The 7,315-nt window shown below is 44.6% G+C and overlaps 1 pseudogene; it reads left to right on the top strand.

Annotated features, from left to right (window-relative positions):
- The first annotated feature begins 6,854 nt into the window (after positions 1-6,854).
- LOC124790746 lies at positions 6,855-6,972 on the top strand (annotated as a pseudogene).
- Positions 6,973-7,315: the final 343 nt, after the last annotated feature.

Consider the following 7,315-nt stretch of genomic DNA (forward strand, 5'->3'; position numbering starts at 1 on the left):
GGGGTTTCATAACTAATAACATATGCGACTCAAGATGTCTCCACGCAAATAGATATTGGCTCTTGAGCACTGTTTACTTTCACATCACTGTAACTGCCATCTTTTTAATACAGAGTTTCGCTTGTTTTCCTAAGTGTTACCAACCTTCTCAGTTCTCTGCATTCAGTTGTTTTGTGAATGTGTGTGTGTGTGTGTGTGTGTGTGTGTGTGTGTGTGTGTGTGCGTGTGTGTGTATTAGAGAGGGAGACAGATTTTTTTTCCTTTATATGCTTATGGGAGGAATCAGATGTGTAATCATTTGTTGGGATTTCTGCCTATTATATTACCAATCAATGTAAACAGTGAGTTGTTAGTCATATTTACTTGGTCATTTAGTAGTTATTTCTTTTCAGCCTTTGTTTTGAATATATATGATAATTTTCTTGTAATGTTAGATGTCTTTCATTATTTATTCTAATTATTTTCGTATCATTTTCTCTTGTAGTAAATTTGTGGTTATTTTCTCTCAAAGGTGCTGCAAAAGTTGAGTGGCTCGTTGCGTATTTCCATGCTCTGATATGCTATTTGTACCATGTGTCAAATGTTCTGCTGGTTTGTCCCGTATACCTTACATCACATACATCAGTTGTTACGACACTGTTGAGTGGTGAGTTTCAAATCCTTTCCGTGATTTTCTTAAACCATGTGATGTGTTTCTGCAACAATATCAGATTGAAACTCCTTGTCTAATGCCGGATAATGCTGTGTGACCAATAGTAATGGCGTCGGTGGGCGGCTAAATGTCAAAATCTTTTCTTCTAGCCGTCTCGGATCTCCAAGAATTAAGTGTGGATAACTATCGCAGAGGAAACGCTCCAACGACCACGTGAATGCTCAAGATTGTTTTTGGACAACGTACAAGTCGGAACAACAGGGGAGCAACGGTGGCACTGGGCCCGTCGTCGACGCCTGTTTTTATTGGCTGCCGGTTGTAACAGAAGATATTACAGGCCAGGCAAGCAGGAGGGGCGCAGCGTGATGAAAGAAGCAAGATAAATTGGAGAAACATTAGTAAGATCGGTCTGCACGATAAGGCGACGCCAGCAAACACACTGAGGAACACTGAGCAGGGACTCTGGCGTGGACAGGGGTGGGGTGGGGAGAGGGTGATGGAAGAGGAACGTGCGGACTGAAGAGGGGCGGGCTGGGGGGGGGAGGGGGCGGTGACTGCCCCGGCCAGAAGAGACAAATGACGGCAGCTGCGGCCGACGGGCCGCGTTATGCTGTGTGAAATTTTTAGAGGCGAGGCCAACTAATACCACAGGGCACTGCCTTCTCGTTTTTAGACGCCGCTCAGCAGCGCAGATGTAATTGCCGAGAAAGTGGGTAGTTGAGCAATTCGATTCGGGCCGCGGGAGATTAGAGTGGCTTCACCGCATGTGGGTGGAATGGGTGCATATCGCAGGTGCCAAGAACCTGTGCCAGGTGCGCATCTAATACCGCGGCAACTCGGGTGTGGAGAACTAATTAGTATGTTACGGTAAAGAGTGGCGGAGAGCGTAGCTATGTAAAAGCAGTGACGCAGGCGTAAGGGAAATAATTAAAGTTTGAGGACAAACTTAAAGTGAAGGTTTGGAGATAAATGGCTTAAATTCAAATAGAGTTTGTTGATATCCTTATCCCAGTTATAAACGCACATTGTCGTTATTGTAGAAAGAGCAGAGGAAGCGTTACGGAGATGATAAATAAACTCCAGTGGAAGACACTGCAGGTGAGACGCTCAGTAGCTCGGTACAGGCTTTTGTTGAAGTTTCGGGAACATACCTTCACCGTGGAGTCAGGCAGTATATTGCTCCCTCCTACGTATATCTCGCGAAGAAACCATGAGGATAAAATCAGAGAGATTAGAGCCCACACAAAGGCATACCGACAATCTTTCTTTCCACGAACAATAAGAGACTGGAATAGAAGGGAGAACCGATCGAGGTACTCAAAGTACCCTCCGCCACACACCGTCAAGTGGCTTGCGGAGTATGGATGTAGATGTATATGTAGAACATTGTATAGTACAGCAACAAACGGAAGTCATCAAGTACCATTTTGCCTGCTCCATGATGTTTCGGGAGTGCGGCAAGTCGTCGTTTAGTATCAAGCACCATATTTCAACTGGCCACCCACCAGGTGAAATGTGGGGCGTGGTAGTAAACGACAGCCGGATGTTCTCCCGACACATCATCCAGTGTTCAGTACGACGGGAAAAATTTCAAGACATAAGCTATTTTTTGTGGCAGATGGCTATAACATTTGATTTCCTTCCGGCTGATACAATGTTCAAACAACGTACGGGAACGCAGCCAGATGACGTCATCCAAAACCCAGCAATATTTCGGCAGGTGCACACTACGTCATTTTCAAGACACAAATGCTCGAGAAAGAGTTGAACCAGAAAATTTATAACCCTGACATGCACAGCATATATCGAAATACAGACACACACACATACACACATACATACATACACACATATCGTAAAGACAGGCGCCAGCACACAACCAAAGCCGATCAACGTCCGAAGTTATCGATGTGAATGTTAATAATAAACAGCTGATGTAGCATTATATCTGTCCCTCTGTTGTTTGTCCAGGAAGAGAGCAGGATAATACGCAGAATTAACGCAAATTTGCATCTCTATTTATAAGGTTGCTTGCTAATTTAATCTCACCTGCTTCCTTGATAACTAGATCCCAGCAGCTGGAACTGCGTGCCAGAATCTCCGTGTTGTTGTATTCTGTAGGATGACCAGTGTCAAGGCAGTGTTCTGCAATAGTGGATTCGCTCGGCTGTTGTAAGCGTGTGTGATGCTTATGAACATAAACTGCTCCCCTATGGTCCTGATAGTTTGCCCGGTATATAAGATGCTACAACTGCAGTACGGTAGACATCCGCCTTACGCAAACCAACATCTTCCTTTACGGATCCTAAAACGGTCTTTATCTTAGTTGGTGGACAGAAAACACATTTCTCATATGTTTTCTCAAAATACAGCCGATCCCGTTCGAAAAGCTACCTGCATAAGGCCAAAAGACGGTAGACTTAGATACCACGTCGTTGTTATCATCACTCATCTGATTGATGGTTGGTCGATAGCGCAATGATGGTCCGATCTGTCTTTCACTCTGATCGTTCTGACGAAAAATGACTTCGAGTTGGGCTAACTCAGCTGATAATCTCCTATGGTCTGTGCTGACGCAGGAAGAAATGCCTGTTTTGTACGTTTCTCTCACAAAATCGTCTTACTGGACCTTGCTAAAAACAGAATTTCTCCTCCTTCCACATTTGAGTCATAAAATAATTTATGCTGGTGTCCCTATGCGGGATGCTATTGTTACTTCAAGACTGGCGCCCTGCGGCCAGGAAAGCTGGTCAAGCAAACGGCGTTGACCTGTGTTGCTTGTGGCTAGTCCCTTCTGGGTACTCGTCTGGGGATTGGCCTCTCCTTTCGGCCTGTGTGACCTAACTGTACCTGAGTGCTGGCAGCTTACCTTAATATGTTTCCAATGAGGCGTCTTGTTCACGGTATAATAATGTAACCCACACTGAGTAGCTAATGGCAGTAACAGGCACTGATATACATCACATTTGTCAATGGGAAGTAGTTGTTCTGATATGACCGGACTTTTTAACCTTGATTTTATGTTAGTTACGGGACAATTTTCGAAAAAAAATGGTCACGAAACACAGTAATTACATTACTTTGAGGTATGAAATTTTTTTTGTTTACTTTCATCAATATGTATATGTATTTTCAACGGACTTACCGAAACTTAGTGCAGAATGAATTTGAGAGGAAAATGAAAATCGTATGGCAACAAAGATTTCGACAACTTCCTGATTGAGGGTACTATTAAGTATCAGATGAGCACTCTACTTTCACATCAGCAGAATGACTATCACCATCACTAGTTGCAAATATTCAACACTTTCGCTCATGCCAATGATGGAAGAATCATTATCACTGAAAGAACAACAAAATGTCTTGTTTTTCCCACATTCCCTCGTGACTCATTCTTCAGAAGGGTCAGAGTTTCTCTTCAAAGCGATTCTAGTATCTTAATCACTGTGACACCTCACTTTGTAGGCCTGTTGTGCTGTGCAATCTGAAGAGAGGATCTAATTTGACCCAAGCAACTAATCTACTAGTGTCGAATAGGATCAAATGATCGGCCGAGCACAGACCTTCCTTCATTTAAATTGCCGACTCCGCACACACACTTCAAAAACACCTGGCATTTGGATCAAACTGGATTATTTGCCCAGACACTAACAGTCTGACGATAGCAAGTTAGCCACTGGGCGAGAGGATTATAACGATCAGAAACAGTTGCGGAAGTTCATTGCATGAGATTCTCCTCTCTCTTTTAAATATAAATAAAGTTCCTTGCCTAGACAGAGTATGAACAGCTGACATTGGATACTCCCTCGGTGACAATAGCCATGAGTTGCGTAAAGTATGTGGGTGGTCTCAGCCGAGAATGAAAGAAAAATCCTTTTGCTATGCTGTTGCGAGCCATCAGACTGCGGTCAAGCATTCTCTGTATCCATTATCAATGGAGGCATTCCGTTCAGCATTGTCCAATGGCGCCAGGAGAGGATGTGACAAAACAAATAATTTTTCCCCAAATAGGTACTCGGACATGTCTCGACTCAAATAATGGAAGGAGAGACTCTTTTTTGTAGTTCCGATGCGAGAAATTTTCTAACCAAATTTCTCCACAAATTTTGTCTCCTGACTTTGAGGGACACAAAAAAGCGCTGTTTCTCGCACACTGTATCGACTTTCACTCTCTGGTCTTACCTGGAAATTTTCCATTTGAATTTTCTCGGAAAGGAGGTCAGGATTTCTGTTTCTCTCCACTCTATTGGACAGATACGAAATACTAACGTGGAGGGAAGATAAACTACAAAATCTCACTCACCCAGTTGTCGCAGAAATTATTCCTGCTACACCATAGACCAGCGAAGAAGGCCGGCCGAAGTGGCCGAGCGGTTAAAGGCGCTACAGCCTGGAACCGCACGACCACTACGATCGCAGGTTCGAATCCTGCCTCGGGCATGGATGTGTGTGATGTCCTTAGGTTAGTTAGGTTTAAGTAGTTCTAAGTTCTAGGGGACTTATGACCACAGCAGTTGAGTCCCATAGTGCTCAGAGCCATTTTGAACCAGCGAAGAACGTAGCGCGTTTCTTCGGTAGAGCGAAAGTGGATATCAGGTAATAAGCGGCAAAGGCATACGATTTTTAGTTTCGGAAGAAGAAAGACTTCAACATCGGGCGCGAAGACTGCAGGCGCAAGACTTTGACGAGTGTAGCTTTCTGATGATCACATCTGTACTTAGAATACCATGAGACCAGAGGGGCAGCCATGCTGATCCCAGAGGTGACCCCGACTACTTGGTAGAAACTATCATTCTGCCAGTAGCGTAATAGGTTTGACTAGGTTTTGCTCAGTCTTATACATGAACTTCTCATTACATAAATTTCCGTATTCCCGCTTCCTTTTAATGCACGATAAACCGTTTGGTAGTAATAATATGACGATCTCTGCACGCTAGGCAAAAAAGACAAAAAATATTAATGACTACTAGGAGACATTATACTTATATCGAATAAAATCGCCTCTACCTGGGTGATGGCATCAGTTTGGGGAGGAAGAGTCAAAAAAATACTTCAGGTATGCCATACCCAGCTGATTGATGATTAAATCCCGTAGAGTTATGGAACTATGGAGCTGTTTGCTACGTTTCTCACGTTGTTACACATAGCACCAGACACTTTCTATGGGATTAAGATTGCGTGATCTAGCGGGTTAGTTGCGGTGCGAAATGGTGATTTGAGCGTTCGTCAGACAATGGACGTATGTTTACCGACCAGTGAAAACATCTGGTGTCATCTTGGAAGATGGAAACTTGCATCGTGAACAACTAGAAGAAAGGACAACTCTTGGCCAGCAGGTATGTTGAAATCATCATCGTGGACCACGTGCACGGTACAATATAAGAAAACCGTCTCCAAAACATCCCAGAACCGCCTCTGGCCTAAACTACGTCCCTAACAACCTGTATATTCAGTATGTCATTGGGCCATCGGTGTTCTCAATGCTTTAAAAGAGTGCATATTGCGAATCGTTAAACCAGTCAGCTGCTGTCCAGTTTTTGTGCTGTTTGGCCCAGTGAATATGTATAGTTTCATGTGCTACCAAGAGCAATAGTCTTCTGCTATATATCCGTCTCCAGATGTCCACTGTACGCTTTAGTAATGCGCTGCTCAGGTGAGGGAGCGTGGCATATCGGTTTCTGAGAGACAGTGAGTGGCCACATGGACCGAATGTTTCGCGGAGAAAACAGTACACATCTCCGAAAGGACAAACCGAGAGTAATCCAAAACGTGAAAGCCACAGTAGCAAACCGTGAGAAAAACAAATACCAAGCGAGTAACTACGCGAAAATAATGTCGGCGATGGGCAAACTTTTGAAAAACTTTCCTTCTATCTCATGGCGCCAAAGGATCTTGCCAACTGATGCAATGTCAAAGTCAACCGCGGTCCTGTCGCGAAACCAAGCAAATCCTGGATGGCTAAGGTTCTAAACGTGCAATTCCCTTCCCTATGTTCATTTGGAAACTGTCTGAGATGGATCTCCATTCAGCCACAGCAAATTCCTGTCAATTTTTATTCGTAAGATGTGTCACTCGTCTCGTGACCCCTTTGGTTAGGACCTTCAACAACTACTTTACATATGCAGCGTTGCACGGCAGCGTCGTAGACACTTCGGACATAACGCGCTGGCACACCATTTTGTTGTCCTTCATGCTAAGCGTGGGCAACGGCCTTGCCGCAGTGGATACACCGGTTCCCGTAAGATCACCGAAGTTAAGCGCTGTCGGTCTTGGCCGGCACTTGGATGGGTCACCATCCGGGCTTCCATGTGCTGTTGCCATTTTGCGGGGGTGAACTCAGCCTCGTGATGCTAATTGAGGAGCTACTCGACCGAATAGTAGCGGCTTCGGTCAAAAATGCCATCGTAACGACCGGGAGAGAGGTGTTCTGACCACATACCCCTCCTATACGCATCCTCAACTCAGGATGATACGGCGGTCGGATGGTACCGGTAGGCCACTTCTGGCCTGAAGACAGAGTGCTTTTTTTCTATGCTAAGCCTCCCGGACTTCATTTTAACTAGGTAATGCCCGCCCACACACGGCGAAACTTTCCACTGCTTGTCTTCGCTCTTGCCAAGCCCTACCTTGGCCAAAATGGTCGTCGGATCTATCCTCAATAGA

This window comes from Schistocerca piceifrons, chromosome 3 (assembly GCF_021461385.2).
Source record: "Schistocerca piceifrons isolate TAMUIC-IGC-003096 chromosome 3, iqSchPice1.1, whole genome shotgun sequence".
NCBI lineage: Eukaryota > Metazoa > Arthropoda > Insecta > Orthoptera > Acrididae > Schistocerca > Schistocerca piceifrons.